The sequence below is a fragment of the Mchenga conophoros genome, linkage group LG10 (genome assembly GCF_057382185.1).
Source record: "Mchenga conophoros isolate Kocher_MC1m ecotype Shallow Benthic linkage group LG10, M_conophoros_male_GT1.1, whole genome shotgun sequence".
Classification (NCBI taxonomy): domain Eukaryota; kingdom Metazoa; phylum Chordata; class Actinopteri; order Cichliformes; family Cichlidae; genus Mchenga; species Mchenga conophoros.
Window position 1 is genome coordinate 6,965,492 of NC_140535.1, and position 14,552 is coordinate 6,980,043.

At 40.6% G+C, this 14,552-nt stretch overlaps 1 pseudogene; it reads left to right on the forward strand.

The window, feature by feature from the left end:
* The first annotated feature begins 3,658 nt into the window (after positions 1-3,658).
* On the forward strand, positions 3,659-14,196 carry LOC146565293 (uncharacterized; annotated as a pseudogene).
* The last annotated feature ends 356 nt before the right edge of the window (positions 14,197-14,552 follow it).

Sequence of the window (14,552 nt, forward strand, 5' to 3'; positions counted from 1 at the left end):
TCATTGAGTGAAACGGATGAACCAGAATTAGTTTGTAAAAATGGTGCCTCTTCAGTGATGTGGAACTGGTTTGGTGTTTGTCTGTCAGATACACAACAAAGCACTTTTTTTGTAGAACATGCAAGCGGGTCGTCATTATTGCCGTATTTGTCGTACACGGGTATTTTTGAAAACTGAGATTTTCCATTTTCGTTTTAAAAAAATAATCCCGTCCACACGTAAACGCAGAAATGAAGGAAAACACTGCTAGGAACATGCCAAAGCAACAGGTGGCAATATATTCCTAAGAAATGTTGGCCAATCAGAAGTCTAGAAGCCTCGGTGGGAAATAGCAGAGGCGGGACCAAGTCATTGTTTTGCAAGTCTCAAGTAAGTCTCAAGTCTTTATCCTCAAGTCTCAAGTCAAGTCTCAAGTAATGTCAGGCAAGTCAGAGTCGAGTCTCAAGTCACTGGTGTAAAAGTCCGAGTCAAGTCACAAGTCTGAAACTTTGAATTTCAAGTCCTTTCGAGTCTTTAAAAAAAAAAAAAAAACGAAAAAAATAATGTTGCAGTTATGCTAAATGTAAATATTAGACCATGTAATTTTAAAATCTGTTTTTCTCAACACATGACAAAATAGTGAACTTAGAAAATATACACAAATTGTGAAATTGCACCTCTTTAAAATGCAGCTCAATTAAACCTAGTTCCAAGAATAATTTTCACCGACAGTTCTGAGATAAGCTGCATGTTATTCTTGGATGCGGTTGTAGGACCAGCTTTAAAATCGCATGACAAAAATATCATACACATTAAAAAAAAACTGTATCACCAACGTAGCCTGGACAACATTTGCTAGTTAGATGAAGTCAGCTATCTCATCTTAGCATATTTATATGCATATTTATAATCATACGGTTCTTGGAGTGAGTGCATACACTCATGAAGTTTAGTAACTTCAGGTCACTGCAACAAGCCCAGGTACAGTTTACCGACGGATGGGTACAGGACCTTGAAATGCACCGTGTAGAACGAAAGACCATCGTACCTATCATAAGTTTACCAGTTTCACAAATTGTCGTCATAAATACACATTCCTTAACCGTTTATTAATAGGACCTTTGAGCTCAACGGTAATTAATTAGTAGTGGAAATAATTTCTGGTACCCATCACAGAAATGTAGCAGTGACAACAATATTGTATGCTGTAATCGTACTGGGCAATTAGTGATACATAAAACCTGTTTTATCCTGTGAATAAAAGTATATGTTTTTGTCAATGTACCATAATAAAAGAAGCGAAACGCAATATTGTGTAAGGACAATTCACTATTTATGCACAATAAATAAAGGAGCATAGCGCGACAATTTCTGTTCAGCGCCAGACTTGCTTGTAACCTATATCACTAATTATGTTAGGAAAATGACGTATTAACTACTAAAAAACACTGACCTTCGTGTAAATGCTTGGAGCAGACTAACCTGTGAGCTGGAGTGTTCTGGGACGTTATATTTGATCTTTGAATGGCTGCAATCCAGGCCATCCGTCGCGTCTTTGTTACTTCGGAAACATGGCTTGAACAATTTCTCTTCAACGACGTAATCCGATAACAACCGATCTCTTTACCCGTCGGCTTCCCGTGGCTGTCATGCGACCGGCTATTGCAGTTAATAATACAACGGCTTCTTGACATTTTTGTGTTTCTTTTTATTGCTGTATAACTGATTTCAATTGAAAGCCTGCGTGCGCTAGTACCGCTTGCCACGAGTTCCCAGAATCCTTTGCGGTTCTACCCGTGAATGACGTCACATTTTCAATCTCTATATAATATGCATGTTAAATTTTATATTTGGGGTAAAATATCAAGTCTTTTCAAGTAAACCGGTTCAAGTCCAATTCAAGTCCCAAGTCATTGGTGTAAAAGTCCAAGTCAAGTCACAAGTCTTAGAACATTTTTTCAAGTCAAGTCTAAAGTCATAAAATTAATGACTCGAGTCTGACTCGAGTCCAAGTCATGTGACTCGAGTCCACACCTCTGGGAAATAGTAAACAAAGCTGGGGCATAGAAGCAGAACCGAGTTGTATGTGTGGAGGGACAGTAACGGTGTGTGTATATTTAAGCATTTAAACACTGCAGAGAGTACAATTAACAGTAACAGTATTGTAGAAATTCATTTCACCGAATACTTTGTTGACAGTGTGACGTCAAAAAAGGCGCACACCTTTGACGCTGCGTTTTATTTATATATATATATATATATATATATATATATATATATATATATGGACAGGCCCCTGCACGCACGGTATGTACCACCGGCAGGGCAGATAGAGGAGGTGGCTGATATCCAGAAATCCTACCAGTGGCTGGACAAAGCTGGACTGAAATACAGCACAGAGGCACTAATCATGGCAGCACAAGAACAAGCTCTGAGCACAAGATCCATAGAGGCCGGGGTCTATCACACCAGGCAAGACCCCAGGTGCAGGCTGTGTAAAGATGCCCCAGAGACAATCCAGCACATAACAGCAGGGTGCAAGATGCTAGCAGGCAAGGCATACATGGAACGCCATAACCAAGTGGCCGGCATAGTGTACAGGAACATCTGTGCCGAGTATAACCTGGAAGTCCCGAGGTCAAAATGGGAGATGCCCCCAAGGGTGGTGGAGAGTGACCGAGCTAAGATCCTGTGGGACTTCCAGATACAGACGGACAAAATGGTGGTGGCTAACCAACCGGACATAGTGGTGGTAGACAAACAGAAGAAGACGGCCGTAGTGATCGATGTAGCGGTTCCGAATGACAGCAATATCAGGAAGAAGGAACACGAGAAGCTGGAGAAATACCAAGGGCTCAGAGAAGAGCTCGAGAGGATGTGGAGGGTGAAGGTAACGGTGGTCCCCGTGGTAATCGGAGCACTAGGTGCGGTGACTCCCAAGCTAGGCGAGTGGCTCCAGCAGATCCCGGGAACAACATCGGAGATCTCTGTCCAGAGTTATTAACTCAAAAGTTTGAGAAAATAACTCGAAATTTCGAGTTAGCGCTGCCAATAAAAAATCTACGTGGCTGATGTCATTTCCTTGTTACCCAGAAGGATATGGAGCAAAGGGGTGCGCACTCAAAACTGGATCGTGTAGTGAGCTACTGTATAACAACAAATGGCGCCAGGTTCTTCAGTTTTGAATGCCTTCCTACAAATGATAACTGGATAAACAACACTGGGATAAAAGGTATACAAAAACAGTGTGACAGCGATTGTTACATACAAAGTTGAATAGAATGCAACGTGAGGGTTAACCAAAGGTACCTATAAGGTCTCTGTTACACGCTAATGACACCTGTTATGTCTGATGAAACAGACGTTTTGCTGAAAGCATGCGTAATAAGTGTACAACACTGTATAAAACAAAATCACAAATCACCCAAAGCAGGGAATATGACTGACAACTATATAAATAAGGAACAAAACCAATAAAACTGTAACCAGATAACTGAGAAAATGTGGGATTGACTGTATTGTGATGCTGATTGTAGTTACAGTGCAAATGGACACTTAAAAATGCAGTTCCCACTTCTCCACCATAGTCAGAGCTCATAATGTAGGTAGGCACAGATACTTTGATGATAATATGGTGGCTTTATAATAGGTAATTTTAATTTACATCCTTCCTTACAGCATGGGAGACTTGACTGAATTCTTGAAACAAAGAGAAGTCTCTGAGGAAATTATACAGACCTTGGAGAATGAGAAGGTACTTAATTCCAACAAGATACTGGTTGAAATGCAACTTTTCCTCATTGTTCTTAAGTTAAAAATAGGATTGTATTTTCAAGGCTGGTTGTTTTAATAAATTAAATTATTTTTCCATCTTTAGATTGATGCCAGTGTCATAAGTCTAATGACAGATGAGGAGCTGAAGACTTATTTGCCATCATACGGTGATCGTCTAGCAGTACAGGGAGTGCAGAATTATTAGGCAAATGAGTATTTTGTTCACATCATCCTTTTCATGCATGTTGTCTTACTCCAAGCTGTATAGGCTCGAAAGCCTACTACCAATTAAGCATATTAGGTGATGTGCAACTCTGTAATGAGAAGGGGTGTGGTCTAATGACATCAACACCCTATATCAGGTGTGCATATTTATTAGGCAACTTCCTTTCCTTTGGCAAAATGGGTCAAAAGAAGGACTTGACAGACACAGGAAAGTCAAAAACCCTCTAGCAGATCATTACATGAAGGAACCTTTAAAAAAAACAAAAAAAAAACAAGCGCGTCCATGCTCACAGGTGTACACACAGGTGATCACACCCACAAACTACACCCTTTTTGGCTCCTACCTCAAAGCACACTGTGTTCTGTTGATCTTATGTGCTGCACAATAATGTTTAATATTTAGTATTTACTGTCATATTCCCATATATCATTGTGATGTTGTTTATTCTATTACTCTTGTTCTCTTCTGCTTGTTTTCTTTTTTCTTTCTCAGCAGGTGATCCAGGTGATCGATATATGCATTTTTTTTTCTGCTCATTCTGTTGGTTTTTGTTTTTTGCCCTTCTCCCCTGTCCCTCTTCTCAGCTGTTTCTCTTTCCCTCTTTCTTTCTCCCCTTCTTTCCCCCAGTCAAGTCTGTCCCGTATTCAGTAAGTGAAAATAAAACAATAAAAGGGGAATCAAATGGACCATTACGCCAAGGCTGGGATGGTCAATTTGGTAAAGTAAATCCGTTGGGCATCTTTCTTTGCCTTTAGACAACAATTCTGATGGCAAAAGAGCCAAACGGGACAGGCAAGAGAAGAAAAAAAAAATAGTGAGATATCTTGCAGAGGGATGCAGCAGTCTCAAAATTGCAAAACTTCTGAAGCGTGATCATCGAACAATCAAGCGTTTCATTCAAAATAGTCAACAGGGTCGTAAGAAGCGTGTGGAAAAACCAAGGCGCAAAATAACTGCCCATGAACTGAGAAAAGTCAAGCGTGCAGCTGCCAAGATGCCACTTGCCACCAGTTTCAGCCATATTTCAGAGCTGCAACATCACTGGAATGCCCAAAAGCACAAGGTGTGCAATACTCAGAGACATGGCCAAGGTAAGAAAGGCTGAAAGACGACCACCACTGAACAAGACACACAAGCTGAAACGTCAAGACTGGGCCAAGAAATATCTCAAGACTGATTTTTCTAAGGTTTTATGGACTGATGAAATGAGAGTGAGTCTTGATGGGCCAGATGGATGGGCCCGTGGCTGGATTGGTAAAGGGCAGAGAGCTCCAGTCCGACTCAGACGCCAGCAAGGTGGAGGTGGAGTACTGGTTTGGGCTGGTATCATCAAAGATGAGCTTGTGGGGCCTTTTCGGGTTGAGGATGGAGTCAAGCTCAACTCCCAGCCCTATTGCCAGTTTCTGGAAGACACCTTCTTCAAGCAGTGGTACAGGAAGAAGTCTGCATCCTTCAAGAAAAACATGATTTTCATGCAGGACAATGCTCCATCACACGCGTCCAAGTACTCCACAGCGTGGCTGGCAAGAAAGGGTATAAAAGAAGAAAAACTAATGACATGGCCACCTTGTTCACCTGATCTGAACCCCATTGAGAACCTGTGGTCCATCATCAAATGTGAGATTTACAATGAGGGAAAACAGTACACCTCTCTGAACAGTGTCTGGGAGGCTGTGGTTGCTGCTGCACGCAATGTTGATGGTGAACAGATCAAAACACTGACAGAATCCATGGATGGCAGGCTTTTGAGTGTCCTTGCAAAGAAAGGTGGCTATATTGGTCGCTGATTTGTTTTTGTTTTGTTTTTGAATGTCAGAAATGTATATTTGTGAATGTGGAGATGTTATATTGGTTTCACTGGTAAAAATAAATAACTGAAATGGGTATATATTTGTTTTTTGTTAAGTTTCCTAATAATTATGCACAGTAATAGTCACCTGCACACACAGATATCCCCCTAAAATAGCTAAAACTAAAAACAAACTAAAAACTAGGGATGGGTATCGTTTAGGTTTTATCCGATACCGGTGCCAAATCGGTACTTTTGAAACGGTGCCGGTGCTCAAACGGTGCTCAAACCGGTGCTTAAAGAATGGAGAACACAAAATTGGTCCAAAAACCTCTCATGTTCAGCTGTTTTTTGTAAAAATATAACAATGTTAGCCTTTTCTGCAGCTATGGGGCATATATGGTATCACTCTTGGCTGGAAGCAGTGCTTAAACAATGGAAAAAAAACACAAACTTTGTCCTAAACCTCTCATGTTGAACTGTTTTCCACTTTTTCTTTGGTCATTTTAGCCTTTTTAGCCAGGGTGAAGGGAGTATCTGCCATCAAACAAGAGGACAGCCGCTAGGGCTGGGCGATATGACCCAAAATTCATATCTCAATATTTTTTAGCTGGATGGCGATATAAGATATATATCTCGATTTTTGTTTTTTAAAGCCATAAGTTAAGAACAAAAAGAGAGTTCCTAGTCACACTGTGTCCCAGATGTCACACGGGTACTTTTATTTACATACAGCATAGATGTACATGAAGAAATTACTCAAAAATAAATTATCAGCATTTATTAAATAATCATGGTCCATAAATAAAAGAAAACAATGTTGTTTTTGTGCATAACAAAAAGCTCACAATTGTGCAGTCAAAATGTAAACTAATAGACGCTGAGCATAATAACTAAGAGACAGATTTCACAGCTGCACCACGTCTCTGAACAGGTGCCGTTTGTGGTCCTTATACACACACAGTACGTATCACTCCGCGAGGCTCCTCCTCGGTAGCCGTAATCCTCCGACAATCCATCAAGCCGTGCAGCTCTGTAGCTTAGCAAAGTCATATTAAAACATTTTTTTGACAGATTGCTGAGCGCTGTGTACCACATAAAATCGGTTCGCGGTCAGTAAGCACAACCAGAATTCATACATAAGGCGCACTGTCGATTTTTGAGAAAATGAAAGGATTTTAGGCCGTGCAGCCCCTCCGGGATGCATGTCTTTAGCGCGGTTAGCTCACTAACACGTTGACGCCGTCCAGCCCCACGCACGGTAACTCGCTAACGGAGATTTTCCGCTTTCGTCTTGTCATTGCCTGCAGGTGAAGCTATGGGGGAGGGGGAGTTGTGTTCAGTGAAGGAGAGGCGAGGCAGAGTAACGTTGCGTAGAGACAAAAGTGGACGAAAGAGAGGCAAACCTGCGGCTCCACAAGTATAATTATAACGTAACATAGACTATATCGATATAAACGATATTGTCACATCTTATATCTCGTATGAAAATATATCGATATTTTAAAAAAACTCGATATATCGCCCAGCCCTAACAGCCGCATGTAGCTATGATGATGTTTGCTAGTTCACCTTACATGCATTAATGTAATAACGTGGTTAGCCTACTCAACGTAAATTAGCTACTCACGCAGAGAAGAACGGCTGCTGCCACCATCATCCATCATCATTTCTGCTACACTGGCAGGGCTAGGGGCCAGGACTCTCCTCTTCGTGTTTTTGGGGGATGTTGCATAACAGGCAACCCACCCGCAGTAGATGTGCTCGGTGTGAGGTCTCGCAGCAAGCTATCAAATACAGCGCATTTCTAGGCTTTTAAAAAAAACGCTATGCGTCGCCAGGTGTTTCATCGGATTTGAGGTGTTACCTCCTTTGACAGTATCACAGTATCAGCTTAAAACACTTGTTGCAGGCTGCTGAGTTTGCATATTTTGCTGTGAAGTACAGCCAGACTTTTGACCGCTTCGCCTTGGACATTTTTAATCTGTAGCTCTGCTCTAACAGAACGTACGTACCTGGCCCCGCCTACTATCCTCGGAAACGTAAAATGATTGGCTAGAATCTAAAGTGTATCACAGCTCAGGAAAAAAAAGCACCGAAATAAAGCACCGAAATGTGCGCTGCTTTTCGGTCTGGTTACTACCGTTTATGTCAGAACCGGTGCCATCATGGCACCGGACACCGGTACCCATCCCTACTAAAAACTACTTCCAAAAACATTCAGCTTTGATATTAATGAGTTTTTTGGGTTCATTGAGAACATGGTTGTTGTTCAATAATACAATTATCCCTCAAAAATACAACTTGCCTAATAATTCTGCACTCCCTGTATTTGGATTTTGCAGGAGCAGCAGCCGCAAGTCAGCGCTTTTTGAACGGCTGAAATCCAAACTGTCCAAAAGAAAATTATCTGAAGAGGATGGCAGTAGCACAAGGCAAGAAGAACATTCCCAAACAACCCAAAAAAGAAATGCTCTGAAGAGAAATAGAAAAATAGAAATAGGATGGATGCATCATGATGAAGACACTGAGGTTTTCAAGCAGGTTAGAGCTAGACAAGGAGGAGGAACAAGAAAAATAGACATTTGCAAGGATGCCAAGAAAAGGGACATATTACAGGTTGCAACAGGCCTGTTCTTTCCAGATGGAGGAAACATTCGGGGGCCCTTAACCGATTTCTACTGTGATCTGAAAGATTATCAAGAGATGATAGTCGATGATGCATTGACAGTAGGAGAACTTTATCATGTCACAAAACTTAATATCCTCAGGTTCTACCTCACCACAAAGAAAAAACAAAATGACAGCCTTCAGAGCTTCAACCCAGGTTTGCATCCATCTTCAGAAATTGAAGCGAGTCCTCAAAACCAAACCTCTTCTTTTACTGTCACTACAGTCCAAACATCTGCTCCATTTGAAACAATCAGCCATGATGTGACATACAAGCGCTAACACTTCTCACAGCAGTGACATTATTTTTGTTGGCCCCTTTTCTGACAGTGAGCCAATAAATTCGGATGACACCCTGATTTTTTCTCCACAACCTGGTCCATCCAGTGAGAGAGTGAGGAGAGTAGTGGTGGTCCACAGAGGGCAGGTAATGTCAGAGCTCATTTCACATTTTAGTGATAAGGACCTTGAAGATCTCAACATCAAAATCCAGGTCTTACTGCCTGATGGAACACCTGAAATGGCCCAGGACGATGGGGGAGTTGTGAGAGATTGTCTTTCAGAATTCTGGAAATAATTCTATGACCAGTGCACCACTGGAAATGTTTACAAAGTGCCTTTCTTAAGGCATGATTTTGGGCAACCGGAGTGGGAGAGTGTGGGCAGAATCATTGCATTTGGATGGGTTAGAGAGACATATCTGCCTGTGAAAATTGCACCTGCCATTCTGGAACAAGCTGCCTTTGGATATGTAAAGAGTGATATTGTGGAGAATTTCCTTAAGTTCATTTCATTTCATTTCATTTATTTGTTCATTTTCAGGCACAACAAATACCTATATTGAACATAAAATGCACAAAACAAAAATTGCCTGAAAAAGGAGTGAGACGAAGAAAACTTATTAAATCCCACCCCTATACTCACTCATCAACAAAAAAAAACAAACTTCCCGCAGCTACGCCCATCATTGCATACAGACCCATCAACAGCCCCGGGCACATACAAGCATCTAAACGGCAGCTCGCAAACAACAATTAGAGCCTTCATAACTGAATACAGAATATATAAATTATAAATTGCATTACCACAGGTAACAGGCAGTAATAACTACAAGTAACAAACACACATACATATACATACATATATATCTGCACACACATGTACATATATGTACATACATACGCACACTTTTTTTTTTTTTGGAATCCATACCAGCAATGGTAAGAGAACAGACATTACAGAGCACACTAAAAGCATCATTGAGTATACTGTGACCAGACCAACTGTTTGTAGAGAAATTTAAATCTATGAATATTTTTGCATTGTTTCAATTGTAAACTCAGACTATTCCAGATTTTCACACCACATACAGACACACAAAAACCTTTACGGGTTGTTCGAGTTCTGGGTAATTTGAATTCTCCAAAGCCTCTCACATTATAAACCTTTTCTCGAATTTCAAATCTAGTTTGTAAATTTGCCGGTAAAAGTTTAGTAAAAGCTTTATACAAAATTATGGATGTATTGTAATTAACCAGATCCTGGAATTTAAGTAACTTTGCCTGAAGAAAGAATTTGTGAGTATGATCTAGATAACCAGCCTTGTGAATAATACGCAGTGCTCGTTTCTGTACTGTGACTAATGGATTAGTTGTATTTTTATATGTGTTTCCCCACACTTCCACACAATATGTAAGATATGGAAGAACCAGAGTACAGTACAGAGTACGAAGTGCATCTTTATCAAGGTATGGTTTCACTTTGTTCAAAACTGCGAGGCTTCTGGAAATTTTGGTTTTTATGTGTCTGACGTGGGGTTTCCATGAAATTTTGTTATCAATTACGACTCCCAAAAATTTGTTTTCACTCACATTATCAATTGGTACACCTTCAATGATAATTGGTAATTCTACATTATATTTTAAATTACCAAAAAACATTGCTTTAGTTTTATTTATATTTAATGATAATTTATTTATGTCCATCCATTTTTTTTAAATTAATTTTAGCTCCCTGTTTACGGTCATTACAAGATCAGCATAATCATCGCTACTGAAAAATATGTTGGTGTCATCTGCGAACAGTATGAGTTTAAGTACTTGAGAAACATCAAAAATATCATTTATGTATACATTGAAAAGTTTTGGTCCCAACACTGACCCTTGGGGAACACCACATGTAATACCAAGTTTCTCTGAATGGTAATGCCCTATGCTAACATATTGTTCCCGACCCGTTAGGTAACTTTTTAACCAGTTACCAGCTTTCCCTCGAATACCATATCTTTCCAATTTATCCAATAATATTGAGTGACTGATTGTGTCAAAGGCCTTTTTGAGATCAACAAAAATACCAACTGCATATTTATTTTTATCCAGTGTATCAGTAATTTCTTCTACTGCCTCAATTATCGCCATTGAAGTGGTTCTTTGCGTTCTGAAACCATACTGACCAACATTTATTATTTGATGTTTTTCAAGGAATTTTTCTAATCTTGAATTAAAAAGTTTTTCTAGAATTTTTGAGAATTGAGGCAGTAGAGAAATAGGCCTATAATTGGTAAAACTGTGTTTGTCATTACTTTTATATAGTGGTATTACTTTCGCAATTTTCATTTTTTTTGGAAAACAACCGGACTGAAATGATAAATTACAGATATATGTTAAGGGACTAGCAATATTCAGAATAACCTGTTTAACTACAGACATATTTATGTCATGATAATCCATTGAAGACTTACTTTTACATTTTAATGTGATATTTATTACTTCTTGCTCATTTGTAGCTGAGAGGAACAGTGAAAAGGGATTTGATTTTATATTACTGATATTTTCATTTTTATGACACGGGATGTCTGCTGCTAGTTCAGGGCCAACATTTATGAAGAATTTATTGAACCCATCGACAATATTACTCATGTTGTGATTTTCACCATTTGCATCAGTAAAATATTCAGGATATGATGTTCCAGAAGATCCTTGTTTAATTAAGTTGTTTAACACATCCCAAGTTCCTTTTATATTGTTTTTATTTTCATATAATCTTCTTCTATAATAAAGTTGTTTGCTCGTTCTTATATCAGTCAATTTATTTCTATATGCTTTATATCTTTGTTCCACTTCTTTTGTTTTTACTTTGATGAACTGTTTATACAGATTGTTTTTCTTATTGCAAGCATTAATAATTCCTTTTGTGAGCCAAGGACTTTTTTATCTTTTTTTTCTTTGTCATGTGTTCGTTTACAGGACAATGTTTATTGTACCACATAGTAAAAATATCTAGGAAATTATCATAAGCCTTGTCCACATCTGACTCTTCATACACCGAACTCCAATCTTGTTGTGCTAAATCGAAATTGAAGGCATGAATTGCTTTTTCATTTATTGTTCGCTTTGCTATCATGATCTTGGTATCTATTTTTTTTAAATCACAGTCACACAAAGTAAAAACTGGTAAGTGGTCAGTTATATCACAGACAAGCAGGCCACTATTAATTTGGAAATCCATGACATTAGTAAAAATGTTGTCAATAATAGTGGCGCTATGTGAAGTTATTCTGCTTGGCTTTGTTATTGTTGGATATAGTGATAAGCTGTACATCGTGTCAGTAAAGTCATCAATGGCTTTTAACCTTGTTGGATTTAGCAAATCAATATTAAAATCACCACAGATAAATAGTAATTTTTGGTTCACCGAAGCAAACGTTTTTTCTATCCATTCATTAAAAGTGTCAATACTTGAACTGGGTGTCCGATATATGCAACTTATTATAACATTTCTCTTTTTGTCATTCATAATCTCAATAGTCAAACATTCCAAAATTCCATCAATAGCCATAGACATAGTTGTTACAACATTATAGTTTATAGAGTTATGAACATATATAGCAACCCCGCCGCCCGCCTTATTTAATCTATTCATGTATTTTAAATCATATCCATTCAAACAAAAATCGATTCCTTTATCGACACTGAACCAAGTTTCAGTGATGGCTATAACACTAAAGGGGCGAGAAAATTGTTGTAAATAGTCCTTAATGAAATCAAAATTAGAGTACATACTTCTGTTGTTAAAGTGAATTAATGAGAGCTTCCCGTCTAGGTTAATTTCTTTTTCATATTGTTCCTGAGTGAAATAATTACAATTTTTAACAAAAGTAGAGAGAAAGTTACTTTCAGAATCTATTTCTGGATCTATTATATTATGCTCCTTATATTCACAATCTAGATCAATTACTTTCTGTTGAAGAATTGATTTCAACGTGTCCATGTCATTTCCTGGTGTAATTGATACATTGGTGTCAGTTATACTTGTCCAGATCCTCCATGTTCCTCACTATCAGTACTTTTGCCTCTTCTGGTGTCCCGTTTAGCTTAATGAAAATCTTACAATTTGTTACCCATGTATATTGTATTTTACCGTTCTTCTTCAGTTGCCTTGCCTTCCTCGCGATGTCTGCGTTTTTTCGTGTCAGATGCTCATTAATGAAAACGTCCGTGCCTTTCAGTTTGCGTCCTTGTTTCAGCAGTGCGACCTTGTTCTTCCGATTGACAAATCTCATAATGACGGCCGGCGGTCTGTCACTCCTCCTGGGCAGTGAGTGACATGCTTCTATGTGCTCCAGGTCCATCTCTATCCCCTTGCTTTGGAGGAAGGACGCCACCTGTTGCTCCACCGAGCGGGTCTCCTCGTTGCTGGGCTCCCCGACGTTCCCGGCCACCGCGCGCGCGTATGAGCGCGGCTTGATTTTAATACCGCTGATGACCACGTCGTTCGTACGGGTGTACTGCTCCAGCTCATCCACCCGCCGCTCGAGATCCATGATCCGTCTGTCCTTCTCGGCATTTTGGAGGCGTAGCTGTTTTACCTCCTCCAGAAGCCCCAGAAGCAGCTCCTGCTGCGCCCTGACTGCGGCCACGTCTCCGCACAGCGCTCCGAGGGAGGTTTTAATGTCCTCAACCTCCTCTGGTGTTGGGCCTTTCTTGGGTGGCATACTGAAGCGAGAGCACGAGGCGGCCACCACGAGGGACCCGGAAGCGGAATTTCTGATGATGGCGCCTGGCTAGGCCTGCTGGCTGATGGTGGAGCCTGGCTGGGCCTGCTGGCTGATGGTGGAGCCTGGCTGTGGCCTGCTGGCTGATGGTGGAGCCTGGCTGTGGCCTGCTGGCTGATGGTGGATCCTGGCTGTGGCCTGCTGGCTGATGGTGGATCCTGGCTGTGGCCTGCTGGCTGATGGAGGAGCCTGGCTGTGGCCTGCTGACTGATGGAGGAGCCTGGCTGGGCCTGCTGGCTGATGGTGGAGCCTGGCTGTGGCCTGCTGGCTGGGCCTGCTGGCTGATGGTGGAGCCTGGCTGTGGCCTGCTGGCTGGGCCTGCTGGCTGATGGTGGATCTTGGCTGTGGCCTGCTGGCTGATGGTGGAGCCTGGCTGTGGCCTGCAGAGCTATGGAGATGGTGGTGTCGATGGCACAAACAAAAGGCAGATGTCGCTGGATCAAATTTCCCCGGACAAGACACCATGAGTTCATGCCTGACTCTGAGCGTACAGTGTTAGAGGCGTGGCGATCAGACTTTAGCACCGTGGACCAAGAAGAACTTATAGACATACTTGATAACCACAGCTGCAGAAAGATACCAACAGCCTGCAATGCCACTGAAGTCCTATTGGAGCTTGCACACAAAACACTTGTCCAAGAGCCTGCCTACAGTGGGGCAAAAAAGTATTTAGTCAGCCACCGATTGTGCAAGTTCCCCCACTAAAATGATGACAGAGGTCAGTAATTTGCACCAGAGGTACACTTCAACTGTGAGAGACAGAATGTGAAAAAAAAAATCCATGAATCCACATGGTAGGATTTGTAAAGAATTTATTCATAAATCAGGGTGGAAAATAAGTATTTGGTCACCTCAAACAAGGAAAATCTCTGGCTCTCACAGACCTGTAACCTGACCTGTAAGTATTTGGTCAATAACAAAAATACAACTCAATACTTTGTAACATAACCTTTGTTGGCAATAACAGAGGTCAAACATTTACTATAGGTCTTTACCAGGTTTGCACACACAGTAGCTGGTATTTTGGCCCATTCCTCCATGCAGATCTTCTCGAGAGCAGT